The following is a 17,496-nucleotide window of genomic DNA, read 5'->3' as shown; positions in this document are numbered from 1 at the left end:
ACACAATAGAGGTAATCAAACACTATTGTCTGCTCAAAGAAGCCTCTGCGTATGAATATGGAAAACCGTTTATCCGTGTGTTCTGTCCAGACGTGTAAAAAGGCAAAGGAACAACCTGAACTGTAAATTTCTCCGACTGCAGCCTGTAGACTTCCTGTCGTACATTCTGACCGAGCCGTGGTAATATTCCATAATCATTGAACCCCTGCCACACCCTTCCCCCCAGTGATCACATCTGATTAGACCTCCGCTTCCCAGTTTGCCACTTGTCCGCCGCCATCTTTACTCCTGCGCTCTCTGCCTAGCAACAAGCACAGGCACCATTTTGGACTAGGGCATGCAGAGTATGTGAAAGTTTAATGTAAATAAATCCGATTCACCTTGGGATCCACTGAATTGCCCCCCCCCCCCCCCCTTCCTGGGTCGCTGCTGTGCCATACTTGGGTTGAGCCCCAGCTGTGTACCAGGGGGTGGGCTGCTTTGTCACACCAGGTCTTTGGTTTTACGCATCATCATAACCATGTATGACATCTTGCGTAACTTACACTGGGCACCTCCCATACTTTTCCGAGTAGGTTTAAGCGCGGGGCTCAGGCTGGAGAGGCTGCGTCAGCATTGACTCTGACTGACCAAGTGTGATTTTAATTGGATCTCTGGCTTTTGTCCCCCCCCCCCCCCCCCCCCCCCCCCCCCCCCCCCCCCCCCCCCCCCCCAATCTACCCAGGTCAAGCCAGTGGTGCCGTTGCTCCCCAACTGGCTTTTTATCCACCCCGCTGCACCCCTCAACCCCTCAACCAACCCACCCTGCATAAAAAAAAAACATTTTATTACCCCAGTCCTCTTGTTTCTCTGTCTCATCTATCTCTATCCCCGCAGCTCCTGGCTGTCTTCACCCTCTATGGCTCCTTCATGATGAACACCTAATCTCTGCCAGTCTAGTGTATGGTAAGTAGGTTGTCCTCCGACAGATTTTCCTCCAGACATGCACGGAACTTGACTCACACATCCGCTCTCTTCTATGCACTGCCCCTCTCTCTCCGTGGACAATTGCAACCCCACATGGAAAACTGGATGCAGCCATGCCGCTGCTTTATTCATTCATTTTCCACATTTGCTTTCCAGTTGGAGAACGGCAGCCACTGACGGGGTTTAGTATCCAGGCATCATTGATTCTGACAATGCACAATGAGGACAATTGCAATGGTGGAGAAAACATGATTGTTAAAGTAAAAGATTTAAGACTATATCATACAACTTTCAATAAGACGAAAACAGCGGAGTGAAATGAATATGTACCTCGTGTCAATTGTTCCTCTCAGCGAACATTGGTAATGTAATCTGTTTCATGTCTAAGCCTGTGTTAATTTGACAGCTTGACAATTAATAAGCTTTTAAAACACACCACCAGAAGCAGGGCTCTTATGTAAGACAATGCAATCGTTATAATCATGTGCACATGTTTGGTGTGTTTACAAACCATGAAATGGTGAATAGGAAAGTAGTCCCAGTGCCGTGCTCTCATGATTTAACCAGACTGCTCCTTTAGATTTTTATCTTTAGCACAACTGCACTGCTTTTTTTCGGTGTCGTCCGGCCTGTACCAGGGCTCATTAATCTAGGCTCCTATTCAGTCCAACCAACAGTCGCTCCCCTGTCAACTTAAGTCCAAGCCCCTGGAACACTCAGCTCTCCGACTATTGTTGCAGAATTCGCCAAAAAAGAAAACTGTGTAACGCTGAACAGCCGAAATGCAGCAGGATACAGAGAGGGCCCCGCCTATCCTCATATCTAATGCATATTTGTCTTTTGATGAATTGCAATTTGCCCCTGTGGATGGTTCTTAAAAAGATGTCTTTTTTTTCATTTATTATCCATGCCTTACATAACAGATATTTTTGACAGTTTTTGATGAGCCAGTTTCTGAGATCTCATGGAGACTTTAATGGTCTCCTATGAGCTGGTGTAAGCTCAGGAGGTAACCATATGACTGACAATGATTATCTTATGTGCAGAATAAACAACAAACTGAAAAGTTTTTTTTGTGTGCCCTGCGGTATTTGTGTTGGCCTGTTGCAATGCAAAAGGAAAAATAAATAATATTCTAAAAGTCCACATCTCTCGAGATTCGTACTCCCAAGGTTCTTTGGGTGTTAAAGTAGGTTGTATGGGGTGAGCGGACCTTTGAAGATCTTTCAAATCCACCAAGCTCCAGGCCTATGAGATGCAATGCCACCCTTTTAAGGGAATGACCATAACTTTGGTCCCCTTGCTTCTAATCCCTCCCCCAGACCTCTGTCATCAGAGATCAACCAGGCTGAGCCTTAATGTCCTCCACTTGCTGGCAAGGGCAGCGGATAGCTTTCATGTGTTTGAAGAGTCAGATGAATATGCTTGAATCTGCACGTTGGAGCAGGAATTGATGCCACTGTATATTGATCTTTGAGAAATCATCAGTTACGTTTTGCAGTCTCTGCTTAATGCTTCATATTTTACACAATGCATTTGAAGTGTTTGTTAGAAAATGTTAAAAAGGCTTTGATCAGGTTGCCTAAAGAGCACAATGCCTTAGATTTGACAAAAGAACAGTGCAACGAGACCTGAAGTGCCTGTTGTCTTTGCTGTCTCTAAAAATGATCACATTTCATTTGCAACATTCCAGTTCTGTTGTGAGAAACTGCATTTGAATACTTTTTTCTACGAATTTCTTAAATCTCTGCTGTTTGAGGTTGAACTTAAAAAAAGAGATCAGATTGATCACGGTCCAGGGTGTTTCAAAGCAGTGAGTAATCGCGAGTGTTTAATTTTATCTGTTGCAGTATGCATTGCAAGGCGGCTGTGTAATCAAGCCTGTGAACTCAACATCTGAAGGCAGAATTCTGTTTCTGATCACATCCCCACTGAAGTCCATCCATTCACTGCACACGGATACGTTGACGCGCTCAAGCTTGCTCTCCTTGGTATGTTGCCGTCAAATTAATGTGTACTTCCTGCGTGATGCTGTGTGTAGTTTCCAGCCGACGTCTAGCGCTTGTAGCACCACCGGAGCCCCTGGGGGCCACATTTTCGAAAAACTGTGAGTGAGTTAGCATGGCGATCTCGCTGTTAACCTACAGCGTTACAAGAACACCCCAGGGCCTAACTCTACAATGATGGATGTAGGGTGGCGGGGGTTAGGGGGCCCCACACACACAACCCAGGAATTCCCCTTGGGCCTTTTCAATTAGAGTTAGACCAAGCTCCGCACTGTGATGATATGTTGCTTTAGCGCTGTGACATTAATGGAGAGGACAAATGTGATTTGGTGTGGTGTTGACCCCACAGTGCATGCGGCAGATAGCAGCGTGCTTGTGGCACACGGGCAACGGAAGGAAGTGGGTAACCTACTTTCGCTTTATTTATATACAGTCATCAATAAAACAATCCAAACGGACCAATGTGTCATTTAGCTCTCTCTGTAGTAGAAGAACTATCGATGGACATAGTTTATCATCAGCCACAGACCAAAGGGAGCACAAGGGGCATGAGAGAGAGGAATTAGCCGCTAGTGCTGCTTTGAGGAGCCCAGGTAATGGATTTAAAAGTGGCAAAGGGGGAGTGATGGACTGTCCCTTCATCTTTTTATGATCAATGATGCAGCCTAACCTTGTATTGGGTGTATACCCTGATATGGTAATGGGATGTACGGTTAGTGTGTGTGTGTGTGTGTGTGTGTGTGTGTGTGTGCGCGTGTGTGCGTGCGTGTGCGTGCGTGTGTGTGAGCACATTTAAAAAAACAACAGCTACAGTGATTTTGTCCCAGGATCAGTATTATGCCACTGTACTTGCTGACTTAAACCCTTGGAGTTTCCACAGATGACTTTCAAAAAGGCAGAACTGACTGCATCTATTTCTGGCCGCAGGGAATAATCCTGTGTTCTAGGTATCTGTAAGAGGCAGGGGATCAAACATCCTTCTCCTATGTAACAACCGAGTGTTTCGTACAGATTCCCCAAGTCCATTATTTAAGTGGAATATGACTGAGGCAATTAGCAATCCTCTCTTGTCTCTGTTACATTGGTTTGCTGCTGCAAATGTCATTGTATTCCTTCGGCTATGTAATTGACTGAATTACGCAATAAATCTGTGTAACTGGTGTGCATCTTGGAAATATTAATCTGAAACCAAAAAAAGAACAAATTCCCTTGGAAACGAGAAGCCTGCAGAATAATGAATACAGAATCGTCACCCTCATTCGACAGATATGGGGACAGTACTGAAAAAGTATACTGAAAGAGTTGCGTTGTCAGTTTCTTGCAGAAATGGTGACATTCTTATTTGAAATTGTACAACACTTGAAACATTTAGGGGTCAAATAAATGAATCACCAAAAACAATGCATGTACTGTAGTTGACTGGTATTTTCATGAATGTGAAATACATGATTAACTTTGCTCTGTACATTGACTTATTTCAGAACATTCCACGTCTGAGGGGCCATGAATAATGCCACGGAGCCTGAGAGAAAGAGGGGAAAAAAGACTCCACTCCTGCTCCAGTTTATCAACACACAGCTGTACTGTAAGTACCAAATTCTGCTTAAATTTTGAAATGTGTTACACTTAGTTGCTTTTATCAACACATAAAGTAAAGATACCAACCACTTGCATAAAAAACAAGGTTAACACATCAGGAGGCAGCGTGGAATGTTGGTAATACACACACACGTGAACGAGATGCCAGAGGCAACGTGAAGTCACCGACGTAATTATCTAAACACATTTTATAATTCATCTCCATACAGGAACAGGCTTCACTGTTGTTGTATGTTGTAAAACCTTCACCCTGGATGCTCATATCTTTTTATATCATATATCACATATCATATCATATCATATTTTAGGGCAGTCTGAGAGAAGACACAGGCTATTTATTGTCCCCTGAGAGAGCCATAAGTTAGGGGTGGTGTGTGTGTGTGTGTGTGTGTGTGTGTGTGTGTGTGTGTGTGTGTGTGTGTGTGTGTGTGTGTGTGTGTGTGTGTGTGTGTGTGTGTGTGTGTGTGTGTGTGTGTGTGTGTGTGTGTGTGTGTGTGTGTGTGTGTGTGTGTGTGTGTGTGTGTGTGTGTGTGAAACCAGCAGCGTGTGGAGGACTGCAGTCCCTGTGTATTCTAGCTCGCAGATCACAGAAGTTATGAAAGACTGCTCTTTGATCATTTCCATTTCTAAAACAATTTCCTTTGAACATTTCAAGTCACTTGTGCCTTTTATTTATAAAGCCTATTTAGACAATCAAGGAGTTGAAAATAATTAGGCCCGCCTGCACATGAGTGTGGACATGTATTCCCTTTCAATCAGTTAAAACCAGCTCTGTTAATTAAAGTTCTGAGCTGTTACTCTGCCCAAATAATTTTCTTATTAGCAACCCGCCTTCCTTAGATCTGTTGTCAGCAGAGCATATTTTCTTTTGGTTGCTCCTTTCTATTTTTTCCTTCTCTCACAGAAATCCCACTGACCCATATAGTTGATCTCATTTTTGAAGCGCATAATATAGATTTCAAGTTGAGAGAACGGAGGCTCTATTATTAGTCCCATTTGAGGTGCACAGTCTCCTTCTAGGTGCTGCTGTGTGCTGCTGAATTCCCTGAGTGAAGGCATTACCATCTCATTTGGGTGAGGGTGAGATTACCTCATGCAACTGAGCTGTTTCATCACAGAGAAAATTCAGGGGAGCTGAGCTGTCGCTGCTGACTGTCTATACAAGGCTGCTGGAGGTAGAGACATTCCAGATACATTTCGCAGACATCACACATGACAACTTGTGAATCCACCTCACTGATGTTCCCCATGAAAGGTCCTTCACTAACAACAACATCCTATTGATCCTCGGCACCTTTTTAACAACCTTCTAGCACCCTCTCACACATACACACCTGAGTGGGCACGGATTGAAAATGTTAGCCGTTAGCAGCTAGCTCTGCCCCCACGTCCGTCCGGCGTGCGGCTGTCAATTAGGCCCAGTCATGGTGGGAGCGGCCCTGGAGGAGTCCTGCGCAGGGAGGGAGCGATGGGAATCCGCCGCGTAAATGTCGGCTCATCCCTCAGTGCTGAATTAATATGCAATACTTACAATTTTTGTGCTGATTAAAAGGCTGTGGCATGTGATGAGCTATCAAAACAAGAAATAAACTACTCCGATTAATATTCGGCTTTTAATTGGATAGATGAAAGGAGCAATTAGTTGCAGTTGAGTTAAATCCTTTCTCCCCCCCCAATTCAGCTCACCCTCATTTATTAGAAAAGGGGAAAAAGAATAGTACATTTTAACCTTACTTCAGTTTCTTTTTTTTTATTTATAGCATCTTCTTTTTTGCATGGGGGTTAAAAGACTATGATCAGTGGTCACTTACAGGTGCAGTCATACAATCTATTTAACCCAACACAACAGCACTGCCATAAAATTCTTCCTTTACAAAGTTTGTCATGGTCAGTTTGTATCGATGCTATTGTAAATGTGTAAATTCATTCATATGTTTATTACTGACGTCATGGTTCATAGGTGGTGTTTAACTGGACTACAGTTTTTTTTAGTCCTCTCACATCACATACATATGACATGGGTCGAATATTAAAAACACCCACACCCATTTCCGCAGACGTATGACTTTGATGCAAAGACATGTAATTGAATTAACACCACTTAGACAGTGTCCAAACGAAAAATCCTGAAAAGCACTGAATTTTATAAGCATTCCAAAAGCAGGCGTGATAGCAGAACAGTTGTATTTGTTTGCGATGGAATGTAGAAGGGCAATGATAAAGTGTATTTCTTTCTCCCCGTTGCGGGGATGAATCCTGTGGTGGTGGTGCCACGACGTGTTGTATTGGGTAACAAAAAAAAAACTGCATCCACCGCAAATGTGCACCTATAAGGTTGACAACATACCTCTCAGTTTCCAGTTTATTAGATACAGTACATCTCGCTAAAACTAATCAGAATCAGCTTTATTGGCCAAGCATGTGTAGACATACAAGGACTTTGACTCTGGTCTCCCTTGCTCTCACGGTGTAAGTATAATAGTGTAATACAGTCAGCGAACACAATGGTAAAGCCTCACTTAAAGTGAAGTGTTTACTTATTACTGTTAAGTTATTTCGTTTTTATACACACTAGATAAACATGTAATAGTTTATCAACACACTATAATGTGGGTGTAAGCAGATATGAGGAGATTTTAAGCATTTATTAATGTATTTTATCTGTCAACAATTATATTGTCCTCCTTTGAAGACATATTTCACATGTAAACAACTGTGTTTTCCTACAAATATTATACACATTACAAATATTTGGTCACAAATACAACAAAGTTAAACTGTAGTTACGTTATACTAGGGCTGCAACTAAACAGTATTTTCATCATTGATTAATCTGACGATAATTTTCTGGATTAATCTATTAGTTGTTTGGTCCATAAAATGTCATAAAATGGTGAAAAAATTATGAACGTGTTTCCCAAACCCCAAGATGATGTTTTGTTTTGTCCACACAAGAAAAATATTAAGTGTACTTTCATAGAGGAGCAAAGAAATCAGAAAATATTCACATTTAAGAAGCTGAAATCGGAAGAATCAGGACATTTTGCCCTTTTTTTTCATGAAAACTACTTTGACCGATTAATCAATCAAATTAGTTGCTGATTTATTTATTGGTTGATTGCTTATAGATTAATCGATGAACTGTTGCAGTGCTACATGATACGTAGTTTATTAAAAGCTGAAATCGGAAGAATCAGGACATTTTGCCCTTTTTTTTTCATGAAAACTACTTCGACCGATTAATCAATCAAATTAGTTGCTGATTTATTTATTGGTTGATTGCTTATAGATTAATCAATGAACTGTTGCAGTGCTACATGATACGTAGTTTATTAAAAGTTGATAGACTGCTAATGGATGTTTAACTGGGACTTAAAGTGCTACCAATGCAACTTTATGGTCATATTAGTGGCTGCAGCTTGTGTTGCTGTTTACAGGTATTGGATTTTTATGTGAACTGTTTCTTATACTTAATTTATCCTGGTGGAGTGAACATGAGGATCTCAACAGCACCTGGCAACTGAGTATGTTCACTGATCAGCCATAAATTAAAATAAAAAGGTGCTTTCCCAGTTTGTGTTAATCTTCTGAGAAAACTAAATAAACATTTTTTGTTGCAAAGTCCTCAGTTCCTTGAGATCGCTCACTTGTGAAATGTCAGAGCCACCGTGGATAAACTGTCCGCCATATTTTAGTCTCTCTTTGACATCCTGGCTGGTGGATAGAGACCTTCCTACTTATTGGCTTCTGTACCTACTCAGTCTCTTAGATCTGCGCTGTTTTTTCTGTAACAGGAGGCATGTATTTTACATATCTTACTTATCAAACAGATAACGAGGGGCAGGGTTGTGTTGCAGTGTTGGAGGATGCATTTCCTGTTGTGGAAAGCAGGGCACGATGACCAGCAGTGTCATTCTGTTATTGCATCGACCTTACTCATCAATCAGAATTCAAAGCATCTGACAGTTGCCAACATTAAAGGGTTGCTGCTGGTGTGTCCTGTGCCAAGAGGCGTCTTTCTGCTGAGCATATTAATATACTGTAGGCCACGAGGAGACTCATCACTAATGATGAAGGGAAGGATGCTCCTGAGCCACGCCAGGCATTCGTCCAGTCAATATTCATACTGGAATATACAGTCATCAAACACAGAGCAGTAATGGACCACTGAATGATTGAAGTAGGTTTGACACAGTTTTTTTTTTTTTTTTAAGGAATTGTTGAATTTTTATGGGAACAAGCTCGTAAGATAGTGAAGAGTAAGACAACGTGTGTTTGATTTAAAGATCCGATTTTCCAAAGATTAAATCAATAAAAAATACATATGATTTCCTTCACAGGTTGTTAGTTGCCATGTTGCCTTCAAAGACCAGCAGACATATTCGTATGACTCCTACGACCGATCTGGGGTTTCAAATTCAGAAACAAACCTCACACTTAATGAGAAGAAAGAAGAAATCAAATAAAAGTACCCAGTCACAGTTGCCACTTGCAGACTGTCTGAAAAATAAATAAATGAATAATAATAATAATAAAGTGTGCTCACTATGTTTCTCTCCACCCCTATTGAGATTTTGAGTCGGGCCAGATGTCTGTTTATCTGGAACTAGCAGCACAACTGCAACGGAGCCATTTTTTTGCATTCAAATTGTGACATTCAGAGTTAGCAATCAAGCTAACTGCTGCTACTCTCTCTGATCTGCTGCTTTGACCACACATTAATATTCACACGAAGTTGAACGTAATTTATGCACCAAACATTATACCAAATGTTTTATTTTAGTCATCTTTTAATAATTCAAAGTCATTTCAAGTATAAGAAGTGTGTGATTGTGTGAAACGTGTGTGATTTGACATATTTAGTGTGTATAGTATGTTTATTTATTTCTAATTAAAAGGTTGCTTCTCTTAGCTGTTACAGTGTTACTGGCCGTGCTCAGAATTGAACAGGCGAAATCCATCCACCCTGAAAAAAAATGCGCGCCTGAAAATCGATGGCGTTCTGCTGCCTCCCAGCATCACCAGTGACGAGGGCTGTTTTGCAAGGGGCGGCGTCTCTCAATATTGAGATGGAGCCACACAAACGAATCCCCCGCTAGACAAAATATGTGCAACATAACATGCATGTTCCATGATGTCAGCGACGTAACACTCTGAGTTGCCACCACGTCCCCGAGTAATGTACTTTATGCCTTTACTAGCATTTAGACTATCTTAATTCTAGTGCAGGGAGACTGTGATTTAGCCTTTTTTGTCTGCACCGCGACATGTTTATGGGCTAATAGGCCTTTGTTGGTAGTACTCTATTTATTTAATACAATTGTAGTGTGAACAGAAGGAATAATAAACAGGCTGACTAAACATACGATTCTTCTTTTGGGCTGAGAAAACCCTGTGTAAGGACACAAAAGGGGGACGTTTCCACCGCGGAAAGTAAATTCTTTTGAAGTGGAACTAATCATCTGAGGGATGGTTCTCGTTGTCCTAACAACGCAGCTGAATTGGAATGAGCCTCCTTTTTTGTGGAAGATATGTTTTCTTTTTTTCATTCAGACCTGATGATGATAGTAGTTTCACGCCCTGTCCACCCACATTGTCCGTCCAAACTTCTTTGCAGATAAGTCTTTACTTGGAGACGCCGAACACACGGCGGGTGACTCTTGGACTGTGACGTCAGCCTCACTCCTCTGTCTCCCGGTCTTTACGCTTTTTAATACCGTTAGAGTGAAAAAGGAATCTCAGAGCAAATCCTCTCCAATAACAGTTCTTTCTTAGAGTGTGAAAAGATCAAGACTACTCCTATATCATAATGCACCAGTCACTCCTGAGATAATAATGCTCTATTTTCTTTTTTTTTTTAAGTCTGGGTTGTTTCCAAAAAAAGTATGGCTGAAATGCATAACATTTTCCATCTTGGAACACTTTCATACATTATCTCAATGGGGAAATTTCATAGGAAAGGAGGAAAAAAATAGGCAAAATACTCTTGTTCCCTTTTATTTTAGAATAAAAGTTCATGGAGAAAGTACCAGAACTACTCATTTTCAAAAGCGATGCAGCTTTAAGTTGTTTTAAATACTTATTGGAAATGAAGATCTGAGTCGTCGTGTTGTTTGTTTTTTAAAGTCTTACAGTTAAAGTAAAAGTTTCACCGTTTTTTCTATGTCAGTGAGATTAAACCTCAAATTAAGATTCAATTTAAATAACCAGAGGGAAAATAAAATGAAGGACCTGCTCACATGCACATGCTTTGTACTGTCAATCGGATGAATTAAACTACTCTCTGTGAAGCCTTTATGGTAAACAAGCTGAACCTCTCTCTCCATACGTGAACTTCCATTATATGGTTCAAAGTGAATGGAGACTTCATCTCACTATGGATAGTACATGTAATTTACTAACCAAGTAAGTAATTATTGGCTGGAGTGATGAGGCCTTTGATTCACTGCGACAACTCCTTTGTCTAAAGCTGAGGGGATGGAACTGTTGCTCCAGCTTGTGTCTGGGGTCTCCTCATTTGCCCCTGGGGGAATTGAAAAAGGTAATTTTGGCTGTGTGACCCCAGACTGAGAGAATTCCAATCTCTCACCGTTACTAAATCTTTATCTTCACAGAGGCTGTATGGCTTTGCCTCTCTTGAGTTATAAACTGTCGGCCTTTTCTGCCAGTCCTATAGTCACCCAGCCGTTTTATTGTCTCAGTGGGGGTACAGGGTTCAGGCAGCAGTCATCCCCCTGAAACAGAGGTGATCTGTTTCAGGGGGGATGTGTTGGCTACTGTGCTAACTTATCATTCAGACTTTGTTGTTGAGGCTTTTTGCGGGGTCACAAAACAAACACAGGGTGTTTTCCTCGGTGTGAGCCAGTTTGTCACGTGGACAAACAAAAGCTTGTATTGTGAGTTTTAAATTTCCAATAAACAGAAACACATTCATTTGAAAGTAAAACTGTGCTGTAAATGTAAATTGGGATCGTGGTATTTATCAATTATCAAATGAAAATTTAACCTCCATCCGATGTTTTCGTGAAGCCCCAGAAGTTGTCATCCATATTTTTACCGATCACTTTTCATGACACTCTTTAACTTCCTTGTTCTGTGTTGTCATTCTTATTGTGAATGCATAGTTCAGATGACAAGACTACATGAGTCTACATTATTCATTAATCAATCAATTGTCATAAGACACTATATGCAGAGAATTTCCCCCAACGAACAGTAGGTTTAAAATGTTTTATTGTTTTAAAACAGTAAGGTCCTGGGGGAAAAAAAAGTCTTGAATATTGTGCTTAAAAATATTTTTTGCAACTTTCCAGAATAGGACCGTGTTGAGTCACGAATGGAGCCAAATATTTGTCAAACAAATTAGAGCCGCCGTGAGTCTGTGTTGAGAACTGTGGGGAAGTGTTTGTGTTGGTAAGGTGGCAGCCAAAAAGAACAAAATCATTCTCAGTCAGAGAAGCAGTCATACGTCCGTAGCTCACGATGTTGAGTTAAGGCACGAGCTTCTCACACTCCAATTAAAGTGTATTAGGATTGCTGGTGCGGGGATTTGGCAGCAGTGTGTTCTCGGTGATGTCACGTGTGGAGGGTGGCTCTCCGGATGCAGTGACGGGAGAAGACGACTGTCTGTGGCTCAACTGGAGACAATAACAGCAGGATTTTCCTCTTGTTTTTTTTTGTTTTTTTAAATGGTGAAACAAATGTTTGGAAGCTGAATCTGTTTTGTCCTGTCCCTGTCTGCCTGCTGTACACTGCCTGTTTCTCTGCTGTCTTCACTTCACGTGCACACGCGCGCACACACACACACACACACACACGCACACACACACCCACACACACACACACACACTCTCTTACTGACTGCAGCAGGTTAAGGCAGGACACAGCAGATTAGCTCGTGGCACACTTGAATTGAGGCAATTTTAAGTTCTTGCTGGTTAGAGGAAATTCATCCCTCTAGAGGATACAAAGTGAGAGTCCTCAAGGAACCTCATTCCTTCTTTCCACCTAGAAAGAGCTTCTGTTAAAAAACTGTTAAAAAAGCACCATGTCTGTATTTTAGACACAGATATAGGAGGCAGATGTCCTAGACTTTCGAAAAATGGCGGAGCAGTGGCACCGGTCAAGAATACGCGTTCTATACAGAGCGATTGATCAGTCGGGTTTGCATTGACGTTCAGACATTCCAAGAACCCCTTGGCCTGCTGGTGTACTGTATATCGCATTCTTTGCACGCCATGCGGTAGCTGGTTGCCATTGTCATCACGGCAGACTGGGAGCCGGGGAGAGGACGCCAGCGCTGTGCCAGTTGGCTCAAGTAGTGAAAACACAAGGCAGACACAGCACAATTCTAATCTGCAGCGTTCCAGACATGAAGGTCACTTTTGTGGCGATGGCAGTATTTCATGTGCCCTATTGGCCACAATACAGATTCCCTATACTGTAGTGTCAATAGATCTATAAAACCACCCAACGATCATAAACCATATGTTGTTTTGTCATGTGAGCATATACGATTTTGACCCCATACACCATTCAAATGATACACTGTCCCTGAAATGAGTGAGGTCAGTATATTCATACACGGTTGTACAACGGTGGCTGAGCCGCGGCCATAACTAGGTAAACAGGAAGCCATCACAAATGGGACACGGATAATTGCATACCTAAAGTTTATTCTGGAACTGTATAACAACATTGTGTGTACAGGTAGGTGTTTGGATTCACAAGAGGCTCGAAATAAATATTTAATGAGAACTATTCCCATATTCCTTTAAAAATGGGACAAAAGCTTCTTTCCTCTCTGCTGTGCCGCCTCCAGTGTAGCGTACAACAAATAAAAAGCGCCTGTACCTGGAGTTATTGTCCACCTTTATCAGTTTCCGTGCAGCTCTCCAGCCTACATGGGCCGATCCTCCTGGCGGTGCTTTGCTTGGTAAACAATAGTCCTGCAAATATCAGGGGCCCAGTCATTATCTTCTGCTCAGCAGGTGTAGACATTATTGGAGTGTTGAACTAATGATATGTAATGAGCTCGCTGTGACACATGTCTAGCCACCCTTACTATCATGGGGCCTATTAATAGATAACAGCATTGCAATTAGCTTAGTTGCGAAGCCAAACCTAAGCTTATGAATACATCAAACTATATTTAAGTTGTGTTTGCACACCGTGTACATTTTCACACGCTGTGTGTTCCTGTGTGTTAATCTCGCGTTTTACGGTTGCCGGGTGGATTTAATTTGTGCATCAGCATGGCGATGCTTACATACTACCCACAGCACTAATGCTACGTTTAGTACTTGCACTGCTGGCAGTTGCCCTTTCTAATCCTGCACATGCTCCATTGTCTGTATCTACTTTACTTTTCTTTTCTTTCTTTTTTTAAACAAACACCCAGAAAATTATTCCTGGACTAACAGAGGAATGAATCATTATTTGTTGTGTTCTCTGGGCATTCAGTCGCCTAAATTGAAAGCCCAGGACACAAATACATGGCTGTCTTAAAAATTTATATTGGAAATGGTTTTGATGTTGTACCCCTCTGCAAACACTTTCAGGCTTTCGCAGGTCTCCTAGCAACGGCAAACAAAGGCAGGACCCATCTCAAGTTTCCTGTGGAGCGGCCAGTCCGGCGTGCCTTTGATCTTGACTGGGAAAATAGCTGAGTGGGCACTACTCGCATTTGTCTTTCATTTACAACCCCCCCCCTCCAAAAATGTTCCCTGAAACAGCCAAATCTTCATCTGTCCCCAGCAACCAATGCCCCTCCCGGATAATCAACCATAGCAAAGGAAGGTAGTGAGGCACTAAAAGGTTTAGTTGAAATTGAAGGTTTTGTTTTGGGGCATAGTTACTACCTTTAGCAGGCTGTAATTTGTGGTTCCTCTGTGCAGGAGAATGAGTGTGTACACCAAAAATGGTATTTCATCCTTTGTTTCTGTTGTTTGTCTGTTGAGTAAGCTCACCGCAGAGTATCAACCTGTGGTCTCGGGACTTTGAAATACAGGCCCTAATAAACACCTGAAGCATAAGAAGCGTTTTAATCTGTACGAACTTGGACCAAACTGAAAAAAAGTACTCTTTGTGTTCCATTAAAAGCCCACAGAGAACTGGGCACACGTTTGAGCGCACGCGGATTTTGAAAGTCATGGGGCTATACCACACAGTTCTCCTATTTAAGTTCCATACAACAAAAAAGAATCTAGGCGGCACAAATGAAAATCTTTATAACTCTATTCTCAGTGTTTAATAATGCTTCCGAAGTAAGTCCCAGGAATACAACTAAGTGCGTCATCCTATGCACGAACACGACCGAGGATACGCGAGGCAGCGTATCTCAGGGCTATTGAATTTTATCTCACGCCAGTGCTCGGCTCCGCTTTCATCCAAAACAGCTCAGACAGCCGAGGAGATTAAACAGATTGAAGTGTTACACACTGTTTTGGTGTAATTTACTGTAATTGATGTTTCTATCTAGTGCCGAGGCCTTCGAAAGCAATTGCTTGTGTTTGCAGGAAGACATGCGGCCCAGTGGGGTGTATTGACTCAGGCTGTTGACTAATACTGCTCTATTGGCATGTTTTAATGCTCTCCCATTGTTTGACTTACAGACTCCTCGGTAACACGCACACCTTGCACACTGCTGAAGATGACGCAGTCAGGGTATGTTTTGTACCATCGTTTCTTTCTTTCTCACTCTGAGGCAATGACCTGGTTCCGGTTTGAATGGGCCAACATGGGTTATCTAACCTGCTGCGACCCGGATTTACGCTCATCTCACACACAACAAAAAGAAAACGAGGGTCAAAGGTTACATTTTCTTGTACAGATTGACTTGCACAGAATGCAGTTCTTGTGTTTAACGTCCCAATATTTACCAATTAGAGCAGCCTGGCGTGAGCTTTTCAGCATAATGTGGTTTCATATTCACATGGGTGGAGGTTCGCAGAAAGATATAGTCCCTGTGTTGATGTATGTAAGTTTGATTATGTTTCATATTAAAATGTTTGAAATACATTTGAATGTTACACTCTGTTTAGGTGGAACTGATTTGAACTACTGTACACTCTGCTTGGTATTTGTCCGCATCATTCATGATCTTCAGGTTCTGTTACTAACTATATACTAACTTTAACTATAGCTGTGAAATTAATGTAGTGAAATAAAAGGTACGGCTTTTTCCTCAGAGTTTGTTTGAACTAACTCAAGAGGTTACTACTGCAGATTCAGTGTCTACTATCGCACTGCGTGACAAAGGAATTCGCTGTCCTGCTGGTGAGCGGCATATCAGGCATGTGAAAAAATCTAAACACCAAATTTGAAAAGTGGTCGGGGAGTAAGAAGACACACAAATCAAGTGTCCTACACAGTTGTTTGCTCAGGGACACATACAAAGGAATATCATGCAGCAAAAGACACATCGTGAGAAATAATGACTGCATATTTTATGTGGAGAAACAGTTTTGATCGAAAGCTGAGACGCATTTAAAAAAAAGTCCTTGAGTTTAAGATTATTTCAAAAACCTATTTTTGCCAAGGTATAGAATGAGTTTTCACACAGCACATTTAATGACGAGCACGTTATATTCCACATCGAGTATTCGCTCACTCACAGCTTGTTTTTGTTGCTCTTCTTCACAAAACGCCAGCCGCAACTCAGCCGACACATTACATTTCTGTAAAGGTGCATGTAAACACACTCGCTGCAATTAGTCATGATGCGACATTAACGCATCTGTCGTGACAGTGATTTGTTGGCTTCATTCTGTGATTGTGTGTGTGTTTTTTCCGGCACTCTTTAGAGAGCAGAAGATCCCTCGTTTCAAGTGTTCTACCGATGCCTGTTTGTGAGGAACGCTCGTCCTAGCCGGATCCTATTTTGGTTTGTCAAAGCAGAAGCTGCAGAAAAGCAGGTTTTTCACATTCCTATCAAGATCCTTTTATGGAGGCGACTAAGGTTTGGGGTTGTTACATGCAGGAACTGTGAGGGGGGAAAAAAACAAAACTGTCCCACTTCTGCCTTCAGCAGCCTGCATCCTCCTCGGCATACACTTTACACCGTGAGACGTCTTGCATTCATTACTGCAAAAATATTTAATGGCATGAAGTCACATTGCTCAGCACTACGGCACAGAGGAACATTGTTACCAGCATGACACAGGATGATAAGCAAAAGGTTGTGATCCACCACAGAGCCTCTGAAGTGCTCAGATAAGCAGACCTTTATCTTTCCCTTCGTCTTGTGACCTGGAAGGGCCGAGAAGAAAAGGTTTGCATTTTACCTCTCCCCTTCAACAACTTTCTTCCGACTAAAAGGGCTCTGCTGGGAAGAAGAAAAATAAACATTTGAAGCAGATAATCTCTCTCCCTCTCCCAAAACCCATCGGAACCCATTTTAGCATAATTATTCATAGAATTGTTTCTGATTCAGAATCCTGCGCAAAAAAAAAAGACGGTTATAGCACAGAGGATCATCACATTACCCCTGACAAAAAATAAAGCATGTCTTCATGCTTGTCTGCACCAAACCCCACACAGAGGTGTACCCCCTCTGATAACTGCATGTGCCTCCTGACTCTTGACAACAATGCTGGGGAGAAGAATGTATTAATATCCCCCTGAGCCCTGAGCACGCACATTTACTGTCACCTTAATTCATCCCTTTATATGCTTACCGCATATAGGTGTCCTCAGAAGTACTCTGCACTGGAACCGTTTCAATAATCAGCCTTGCTCCAGAGGAAGTGTTGGGCTCTTGGCCGTTTTTCTCTGAACGTATCATTTCAACATTTCCAATCACTGGATGTTTGTTTTTTTAGAGAGAATACTCGCATATAGTGGACTTGTGTGAAAGTCTTACCTTTAAGAGAAGGTTTTTTTCGCCAGAGATAATTGCATTGCCTTTATTATTATTATTATTATT

At 41.9% G+C, this 17,496-nt stretch overlaps 1 long non-coding RNA gene across 1 annotated transcript; it reads left to right on the top strand.

Moving 5' to 3' along the window:
* The first annotated feature begins 5,143 nt into the window (after positions 1–5,143).
* Positions 5,144–15,752, top strand: LOC118319205. The gene is made up of 2 exons (XR_004795914.2): positions 5,144–5,746; positions 14,132–15,752. It is a non-coding gene; the product is annotated as an uncharacterized LOC118319205 (long non-coding RNA).
* Positions 15,753–17,496: the final 1,744 nt, after the last annotated feature.

Source organism: Scophthalmus maximus, chromosome 9 (assembly GCF_022379125.1).
Source record: "Scophthalmus maximus strain ysfricsl-2021 chromosome 9, ASM2237912v1, whole genome shotgun sequence".
NCBI lineage: Eukaryota > Metazoa > Chordata > Actinopteri > Pleuronectiformes > Scophthalmidae > Scophthalmus > Scophthalmus maximus.
This window is presented reverse-complemented; position numbering and strand designations above follow the sequence as displayed.